Here is a 10,521-nt window from a genome sequence, read left to right on the forward strand (position 1 = left end):
CCTTCCTGACTACACTCCCCTTGAGACTTCTCTGTGGCTTCTGTAACAACACACTAAACTCCTGCTTCTCTGACCTTCAATGCTCTTTGGGAGCTCACATTCTTCCAGTAAATTTGTTAAGGCCACTGTGTTTCCATTCTAGGACACCTCTCTTTTCTTCTCAGTTATTCCCAACCCTAGACAATTTCACCCATATCTATTGTTTCAATTATCTATTCAAGGTTTTTCATCGCCCCAGACTACTGCTAAAAACCTCCAGATTTATCTTCCCATTTTCACTACTACTGCCTCTCCTTCCTTTCAAGACATATCACCAGAATGCCAGTCCTATCTACCCTACTGAACTACCAAAACTACAGCCAACACAACCTTTAAAGGAACATGTTTTTTAAAGACAAGAAGACAGTTACATCACTTTGCTTTTATTCAAGGGTTTCTATATTGAAAAGTGACAGAGTCAAGGTCCCAAACTGTCACTCTTCTTTTTAAAAGGACTCCTGGACTAGAGGGATAGCTCAGCAGTAGAAGATATTTGTTGTTCAATAATGAGGACCAGAGTTCAGATCCCAGCACCTGTATCAAGTGGCTCACAAATACCTGTAAGAACAGTTCTGACTTAAGCAGACACCCATGTGAACAGACACTCAGATACACATACATGTGTGCACATATAAGTAATAACAAAAACATGGACTCTATCTGAACGTGGTCTATACACACAAATGTAAATAATTTACTAAACTTTAAAAACCGTTAACACTAGTTTTAATAGTTACAACAGAAATCATATGAATCCTCTAAATATCATTTACCTACTATAGTGTTGGACATTGTTCAAACTTTTAGAAATATAACAGTGACAAAATGACAAACCCCGGGTCAGTGAGATGACTCAGCAGATAAAGGCACCTGATGCTAAAGTCTGGTGATTTAAGTTTGATCCCTAAGGTCCAAAGATAAGAGAAGTCACTTCCCCAAGATGTCCTCTGAACTCCATTCATGGGATATATGTGCAGATGTGTATACATATGCAATATAAGTAAATATAATACAAAAAAGATTAAGACAAACTCTGTTCTCATAGTTGCATTAGACTGAAAAAAATACCCACAAAAGTCTTGTTAGTAAATTAACAGTTGTATGTGAGAAACTGATAAATGCCATGGGGAAAAACTAACATAAAATAGAATGGGAAACATGGGGAGAAGGGAGGGAATGCTGATTCATATGGAAGAGTTAGAGAACACCTCAGCAGCATTGGAGAAATGGGTTTGGAGAAAATGTAACGAGATGAAGTCAGACAAGAGACTAGAGAAACTTTAGAGTTATGTGAAGGCCACAGTGAGAACTACAGATTCTACTAGGACTAAGAAAAAAAAGCCTTCTGAGAAGGTAAGTAACAATCTAATACAAATGGCTCATTCTGGCTGCTCAGTGTTAAAGACTGTGGGCTAACAAAGATAAGCAAGCAGTGTTGTTGTTGTTGTTTTAGGAAGTTATTTTCCAAGCAAGAGATGTTGGTATTTTTTAAATTCTCACACTGAAATTTTATTGTGCCATAATGTAAAAAAAAGAAAAGAAGCAGGGCAGTGGTGGCAGAGGCCAGCCTGGTCTACAAGAGCTGGTTCCATGACAGGCTTCAAAGCTACAGAGAAACCCTGTCTCGAAAAAAAACATAAAAACAAAGAAAAGAAGGACACAATTCAAATGTAATTCTTAGGAATAAAATTCAAGTGATACCGGGTCTATTTTTTCCAGCGTTCTTTTTACTATTGTGCTGGGGCGGAGGGGACCACAGCACACACACTGACACCAGAAAACAGCTTCCATACTGACTGTTTTAACTCTCAGCTCTAGGGCTTCCTACAGTCACCACTGCTCAGATACAAAATAAATCTCAAGGTGAGAAAGAATACTAAAATTTTGGAGGTGGGCAGTGGTGGTGCACGCTTTAATTCCAACACTTGGGAAGCAGAGGCAGCCTAGAGGCCTCTGGTCTACAAAGTGAGTTCCAGGACAGACACCATAAATACACAGAGAAACCTTGTCTTGGGCGGGGGGAGAGGGGGATTTTGGTTTGGGGACCAGAAAGATGGCTAAGCAGTTAACAGTACTTGTTGCTCTTCCAGAGAATCAGAATTCAGTTCCCAATACCCACATCTGGTAGTTCACAACTACCTCTAACTACCTGTAACTCTAGCTCCAGGAGATCCCACACCTTCTTCTGGCCTCCATGAATATAGATAAATAAAGACTAAAGTAAATGTTTTTTTAAAAATGATCTAGGTTTTAAAACTAGTACATCTGAAATCCCAGCACTTGGGAGGCAGAGGCAGGAAGACCACAAGTTCAAGGCCATGAACTTTATCTGATTTTCAGTAAGGCAGAAGCAATTTACATCACTGAAAGACAGGAGTAGAAGCTGGGGTGGACAGTGTACACGACTTTATACCTTACTTTTATTAGCTGAGCACACACCCCCTAAGTGTGGTTTTACAGCTCTCTTGCACTGAAATACCTAAAACGCGCAGTGCACCAGATGGGTGGTTACCACTATACTTCACTACTAAAAGTATGGGACACATCAACAGCAGTACGATAGGTGTACCTTATCCTATTTCACTGGCTAATAGAACAAGTTTTCAGGAAAACTGCCTGGACGCTGAGGCAGTGCTCCAAGGATGATGAGAAAACTGAGTACCCCATAGGAGGCCCATAACCACATGAAGGAATTCCAGGAAGAAAATTCTTCTTAAAGTTTCTCTATAACACGTTTTTAAGGAACATAATTTTACATTTTCTCCTTTTGCATTTTTCTTCTCTGTCATACTGAAAAATGTCTTTTTACATTTTCTTCTTTTGCATTTTTCTCCTGTCATACTGAAGAATGTCTTTTCAGACTGAGTATATTTACAGAAGGGCAACGTTCAAGTTTTACCCAACTGAAAACTTAAAAAGTACTTCAATTTGAAAGGCAAAGTCCACTACAGTGAAAGTAAAGGATTGTTTATTTATTTACAAGCACCGACAAACAAACAAAAAAACTAATGCGAAAGTGAAGCTACAGGAAGAACCGTTGATCTTTGGAAACTTGACTGCATAAACAAAAGGCAGATTAGTTCTTACTATCTTTGATAGTCTAGTATACAACGAATCCAAAGATACTTTCAAAATTTCGTTTCCCCTGTCTAATTGGGTGAAATTAACAATAACTTTTCCCTTCAGGTTTTAATAGCAAAACAGTGAAATGGTCAGGCCAAATGTCAAAGCAGGATAGAAATGACTTGGTCTGGAGAGGCAGGATTTTACTGCCAGTAAAATACAAAGGCCAAGAATCTACTACCTTCAGTGTTTTGCTACTGTGGCAAATAGCCATGCATGAGTTATTATTTCCTTGAAAACGAGAAAAATACACGTATTAATATACCTTTCCCAAAATTCAGAGAAAACTGCCCAAACTGGGGAAGTTTCTATTAGTCAAGGCAAACTAAAAACTTCATCAGTTCTGCCTACATGTCTTAGTTCACTGCTAGCATAAGGACGGTGGTCAATGTAATCCAAAACGAATGGAAAAAGCTGTGATCAGACAACCTAAGACGGCGTTTTACATAGTACAACTAATGTGTAAAACTTAACATTATGCATTGTTTACTACATCACACACGAAGACAGCTAACTATATACTAATGTAATACGGTATTGTATATATTGACACATGGACATTTTAACTCGCCATTTCAATCTGGGAATGTTTTCATCAATCACAACCAGGTGTCTTATAAATTAAATTTTCAGAATAACGTGCAGACGACCTGGCACAAAATCCCTAAGTCTAAAGCGGGGTGAGCGAATAGTTTAGTTTTGATCTCTCGGCCGGTGACTCCGTCGGCAGCCCAGGCAGCCGGTTTAAAAACGAGGCGGGGTGGAGGGGGGGGGGTGGGAGGCGGCAGCTGAGGGCATCTGAGGGAAAGGCCGAGCGAGCCGAGGCGCCGGCTCTTCCTCATTCAGGCGCTGGGGAGGTCACAGCGCAGTGAAGTTTGGTTTCACTAGCGGGCTGGGAGGCTCGGCGATCGACGCGCACTCCGGGGTAAAGCCGCCAGCCTGGGAGCGCCCGGAAGCCCGGCCGACACGTTTCCACTGGGGGTGGGGGAGCGGCTGCGGCCCTGGCCTGGAGCCCCTTCCTGGCTCCGCCGAGGCCCGGCAGCCCGGGCCTAGGCCCCGCGCACACACGGGACCTCCACCCCGCGGGGCCGCCGGCGCTGCCTGGGGCCGCAGCTCCAACTTTGCTCGCAGCGCCAGGCGCCGCCCGAGCCGCGCGCGAACCCCAAACTTTGCCCGTCCTCCCGCCGCCCGGCCCGCGCCCCAGCCCGCCCGCCGCGCTGCGCCCCAGCCCCGCTCGTCTTCTCCACGGGCCGGCCCCGTGTTTACCTCAGGCCGAGGTCCAGGCGTCGCTCCGGCGGCCGCGCCAGCGCAGGAGGCCAGGTCTCCCGTCAGTCAGTCCGCCGCTAAGTTCCGCACCATGGACTCTTCCGAGCCCGCGGGTTCAGCCGGCCCGGTCGGGAGCACGCAGCCACGAAGCCGTGGACCCGGGCAGCGCTGCTTGCGCCACCGCCGCTCCCCTCCCCCGCCGTGTCGGGCGGCCTCCCCCCCCCCCTCCTCTGTCGTCCCTCCCTCCCTCCGCGGGGCTCAGCCGCGCCGCCACAGGTCGGCGCGCGGTGGTGACGACGCGGGCGGACCTGCCGCACGCTGGCTGCTCGCGGGCGCCGCAGTGCTCGACCGGACCTCCAGGGGGCGCCCGGAACCACGAAGGCGACGGACCGACGTGGTGGGCGGGGCACGCCGCGCGGCCCGAGAGCGGGAGCTCCGGCAGCGGCGAGTGGCCGAGGCTTCTGGGAAACCTTCCTCTCGCCCCGCCCCCGCTGCCGCTCGCAGCGCTGGGCGCCTGCGTAACCCTCCCGCTTTCTCGGCCGCTCTCCGTGGCGGGCTTCCCGGCCCGGTCCGCGGAGACAATAAAGATGTCTCTGAGAGCCCGCGGTCCTGGCTGCAATAGCAGAGCCTGGGAAAAGTTCGTGCGTTGTTGGCGCGGAGGCCGGATGCAGCCAGCTGCGGGGCGCACGTGCGCGGCGGCCCGCCAGTCCCGGGCATCCTCCGGCGTCCCGAGCTGGCGTCACCGTGGCTAGACGCGCATGGCTGGCTTTAAGCGCCTCCGCTCTAGGGTGGTGGTTTCCAGTCACTCTGCGACGTCCTGCCCTGGAGCATCCTTGGATCTTTTGTTTCACCCCGGAGGTGTTTTTACAGGCTTCTCGTCGGTCGCTGGCTCTTTCGCCCCCTACCCCACGATCTTGCCTTTTCTCGCTGTCCTCTTGCTATTCACGCGCGGTGCTGTCGCCGGGTCACCTCGGCCCGGGCTGTTCCCTCCCCTCTTCGAGCCCGCGTTCTCCCACACTGCTACCTGCCACGTCCCATGCTCTCTGAACTGGGCGCTTCCCTAGCACCTTCATCCGGTGCTGCTTGCCTGCTCAGAGCCCGTCACGTCACACTGGAGAGTGGGATGGTGTCTCAGCAAGCTCTTCAGAGTCGAGCACCTACAAGGGACTGGGTAAAAAAATTGCTGCTTCAGGGATACGTGAATGGCAGTCTTGTCTCTCCCAAAGCCTGCAGCTTTGCTTGCGTTATCTTCATAGGAGATTTGGGGATTTGATGATGCTGCAGTATGGCGGTTTTTGAGGGAGCAGTGATCTGGGGGTGTTAAGAAATTATTTTGTTCTGATGAAGCAAGACCCTCTGAAGGACCTTTCCCCTGTAGTAAAGACAGTTAAGGCTGGTGATTAGGAGACTCTGAAAACCTGTTGAAAAGGTTATACAACAGAGTCAAGTAAAAGGCCCTGTTAACCATCCAACGGCTGAAGTTTAGCCTTCCTGTGTGCAGCCAACCTCCAGAACCCACCTTAGAGAATCTTAGCAGTAGAGTAGCTCCTGGTGAAGGTGTACAATGCAATATTCTTTTGTACGTATTTTATATTTATAATTTTTTTGAGGCAGAATCTCACTATGCAACCCAGTCTACCTTCAAACCCCTGCTCTCCTACTTCAACGTTATTGTTTGTGCATATGTCATAAGAACATTTAACATTTATAGCCATCGTGTTGTATAACAGCATCAAAAGTGATTCTTCCTCCCTCACTAAAGCTGTCCTTTGACAACCTCCCCCTCTACGAAATACACTTAAAAGAGGATGCGCTCTAATAGGCGGTCTCTTGCTCCCCAAAAGAGAGACCATGTCTATTTCTATAGATAGTATTCTCTTTACTGTGTTTGCATTTAAAAAAAAGTGTTGTTTTCTTTGTTTTCAACTCTTTAAATTTATTTTTTTTAAATATTTATTTATTTATTATGGATACAACATTCTGTCTGTGTGTATGCCTGTAGGCTAGAAGAGGACACCAGACCTCATTACAGATGATTGTGAGCCATCATGTGGTTTTTGGAATCGAACTCAGGTCCTTTGGAAGAACAGGCAATGCTCTTAACCGCTGAGCCATCTCTCCAGCCCAACTCTTTAAATTTATAATAAAGAGGGTCAGAGTTTTAAATAAAGGATGGACTATTAAATGGATGAATAAAGTAGATGTAGTTTGGCATACTGGTTAATATTTTAGATTTAATTATAACCATAAAAAATACATGAGGGCTGGGGAGATAGCTAGTTAAGTAAAGTGCTTACCACACAAGAATGAGGACCTGAGTTTGAATCCCCAGGACCCATGTAAAGCTGGGCACCATGGCAGGTGTCTGAATTCTGGTGCTCCCACAGTGAGGTGAGAAGGGCCAAGAGGAGAGCCCTCAGACACTCGCGTGTTAACTAGCCTGTTCTCAATGACAGCAGACCAGTCATGCCTGCAGATTGGCGAAGGCAAGAATCAGCACCCAATGTTGTCCTCTGACCTCAGCATGTGTACTGCGGGACACATACCTTCACACACGGGGATTTACACACACACAATTTAGTTTATTTTTACGTGTATGGGTTTTGTACCAGGATGTATGTCTGTACCACATTCTTGCAGTGCCCATGCAGGCCAAGAGAGGGTGTCAGATACCCTGTGGCTGGAGTCGCAGAGGTTATGAGCCACCATGTGGGTGCTGGGACTCACACCCAGGTCCCCTGGAAGAGAAATGCTAATAATTGGCCTGAGCCATGTCTGCACCCCCCCAAAAAAAATTTGCTAAAAACTACACATGATGCATATAAAAATATCTTCGTCAAAATGCCCAATTGTTCTGTTGCACTTTCCAGGCAACTTACTTTCCATAGCATAACAGACACCCATTGCAGCATCTTTGACGATGAAGAGTGGTCAATGTATAGATCTTCACAGTTCTATCAGAAATAGTAGCTATACTTTGTCTCTTATTAATAGAATGCAAAATAAAATTTACATTAAGAAATCATAGTATAAAGACCTTGGAATAAGTGAGAAAGAGGACACGTCAAAGACTTTTACAGTTTTGAACAAAATAACATTATGTTTTTCCTCTTCAGTTTTTATATAACAGAGGAGGTTTTAAATTTGATGTGTATGGCATGTTTGCATCAGTAAAATTTACAAATTCAAAGGCATACAGTTAAGACTCATGAACAACACGTGGTCAAATATGCAATGTCCATATAAAAAATGAAACAAATGCTACAAGAAACAGTTCTAGAAATTTTCACAAAATAATACAACTTTACTAAAGCCATTATTCCACTCAAGAAAAAAGAACCACCACATACAGTCTCTTACACTGATCAACATAGCCAAACACAGATGGAGTTAGGGTGTGTCCCATTAGCATTCTGTATTGCGGTCAATAAAGCAAGCCCTCCAGGGCACTGACAAAAACACATAAATGACTATACACTGTGTGATACTGTTGTGGAATATTATTTTAAGATGTGTTACATTTGTTTAAGCTGCGGAACATTTGTTTCACGATGCAAAGATGTGCTGCATTCTTTAAGTTGCACTTGTTTAACTGTGAAGCTGTGTTACTTTGCCTGCCTAAAACACCTGATGATCTAAAAAAAAGAACTGAATGGCCAATAATGAGGCAGAAGAAAGGATAGGCAGGGTTGGCAGGCAGAGTGTAAATAGAAGGAGAAATCTGGAAGAAGAGGATCAAGGAACAAGAGAACAAGAAAAGGAATGTTGGCGAATATTATCGTAAGGTGTGTTGCTTTTGTCTATGCTGCATTTGTTTAACTCTGTGAAGCTGTGGTTCTTTGCTGTGATTCTTTGCCTGATGGTCTGACAAAGAGCTGAATGGCTAATAGCAAGGCAGGAGCAAGAATAGGTGGGACTGGCAGGAGAAACGAGGAAGAAGAGTAGCAAGAAAATAAGGAGAGAAGGATGCTAGGGGTCAGCCATCCAGCTACACAGCAAGCCCCAGAGAAACAGGTATAGAAAGGTAAACAGAAATAAGAAAGATAAAAGCCCAGAAGCAAAAGATAGTCAGAATAATTTAAGAAACACTGGCAAGAAACAAGCCAAGCTAAGGCTGGGTATTCATAACTAAGAATAAGCATCTGTATGTGTGTGATTTATTTGGGAGCTGGATGGTGGGCCGCTCAAAAAGCCAAAAGAGTAAAATATCACACAACATGTATTAGTCCATGATGTAAAGATAAAGATTATCAAACAGCGGAACAAAGATATCTTCAAAGGCAAGCAAAGCCAGTTTGCTATGTCAAGTTCTTGGTTGCCCTGAGAATATAACAACCAAAGCCCTACTGTTATTGACCAACTAGGGAATTATAGACAATGCATTTGCCATCAGAATAAAATCTTGGCTGCAGAAGATACTTCTGACCTCAGAGGCAATGTCTTCCAGCACTGGTAGCTGATTTCTTTCTCCAACTGAACATATTTTAATCTTATTTTCCACATTTCAGGAGATCTATTCTCTATTTATGCAAGAGAGATTTGACTGCACCTCAACAGAACTCCCTTGGTCTCCCAGTCCATGTGCAGGGTGTGCATAGTCACCTAGATAACCAGTTCATCATTGCAGTTCATGTCAAACACTGCCTTCCATCCCCATGTGTCCCTGGAACTGCGGGGTCCTTCCCATAACTCCATTCTCTGCAGGCCACACTATTGTCCAAGGTTGCCTAACTTAAGCTTCTGCTCATCGGAGTTCATAGCTATTCAAGTGTGGGTCTAGATGCCGTAAATAAGCTCCCCTGTGCTTACATCTCAGGGTTTTGCAGACAAGTCAGCTGACCCTCTACAGAGAAGTCCACCTTCATATCAAAGTGCCAACTCTGTCCTTAGGTCCAGGTAATGATAAGATCTCAAAGGCTTGGTGACCCTCCAGTCACTTCATTCTCAGAATAGCCTTCCAACAAACCAGAGCAGAGTGTCCTGAATGAAATCTTCTGCCACTAGAATCTCTGCATGCAGTCCGCCACGCCTCCAGTACAGACACTCAACACCAACTCCCATACTTGGAGACAAGTCAGCTTGTGAGTGTGACCTGAGGATCAAGGCATTTTAACAATAGAAACTAAACTCCGAGGGAAGGAGTCAGAAGTCCCATTGGAGGAGAGTGTCTGCATTCCTGGAGAAATGCCTGCTCTGATTGACACCTCTCAGACGGCTCAGGTGATCCAGAGTTCCATTTTTCTGCAACTCTACTTGGGAAAGAACTGCCGCAGAAACAATATCAAGTCATGTTTCAAAGTCCTTTATTTCCATAGCTTATAAAAATGTAAGTGGCTTAAGTCACTTCTAGTCATGGCATCTGGGCCTGCAGACACCGCTCCTGGTCCACAGCCTCGCAGGGACAGCAGTGGTGTCTCTTTGTCTGTTTGGGTGTGTGCTATTTTTTAATTTATTCAATAGTTTCATACATGTATATAATATCTTCTGCTCACACTCATCACTTCCATGCCCACCACCTCTTCACCTCTTGCTACCAAACCCTCCTCCTGCTTTCATGCCTATTTGTTTGTTTTTATTTTTTACTTTGTGACCCACTGGGTTTAACCAGAGCCATTTGCATGGGCCTGGGTTCCATCACCAGGACAATGACTTCCTCTTCTGCAGTAGCACGCCACTGCCATTAGCTGCCTAGGGCTCAGTCTAGTGCAGGAACTACACAAGCAGCCATAGCTGTCACAGCCACAGCACACACACAAGTGAGCATCTCACAGCCGGCTCTTACGTTCTTTCTGCCCCTGCATCCTCAGCGGTCACTAAGCCTTGGATGGGTGCTATGGGCATCGTGCTTCAGGCTGAGCACTGGACACTCACTTATTCTCCCTGTGACCACCCATGTGGCACCACTGTAGATTTCCTGACCAAAAACACACAAGAGATGTAGCACAACCAGCACTAGGATTTTCCTTTACTAACCCGTAGATTCTGGATATACTGACGTTATCCACCCATGCATGATATCTTTGTTCAAAGTATCTTTAAAATTGTTTTCAGATTATTTATAATGTAACGTGCTGTGGGACAATGGTCTTTTAT

The 10,521-nt window shown here is 45.6% G+C and overlaps 1 protein-coding gene and 1 pseudogene across 6 annotated transcripts in view; both read right to left on the reverse strand.

The window, feature by feature from the left end:
- Nucleotides 1-4,564, reverse strand: part of Scaf11 (SR-related CTD associated factor 11) — a 45,252-nt gene extending 40,688 nt beyond the window's left edge. For 3 of the 6 annotated variants that reach the window (XM_085678771.2, XM_085678768.2, XM_085678766.2), the window contains exon 1: nucleotides 4,429-4,563. The gene's annotated coding sequence lies outside the window, so the exon portion shown is untranslated. Of the gene's footprint in view, nucleotides 1-4,428 lie in introns of all 6 variants that reach the window. The other 3 variants (XM_085678772.2, XM_085678769.2, XM_085678770.2) reach the window with 2 other exon arrangements.
- Nucleotides 4,565-9,030: 4,466 nt separating this feature from the next.
- On the reverse strand, nucleotides 9,031-9,741 carry LOC148119006 (F-box/WD repeat-containing protein 2 pseudogene; annotated as a pseudogene).
- Between the last annotated feature and the right edge of the window lie 780 nt (nucleotides 9,742-10,521).

This window comes from Myodes glareolus, chromosome 19 (genome assembly GCF_982192425.1).
Source record: "Myodes glareolus chromosome 19, mMyoGla1.1, whole genome shotgun sequence".
Classification (NCBI taxonomy): Eukaryota; Metazoa; Chordata; class Mammalia; order Rodentia; family Cricetidae; genus Myodes; species Myodes glareolus.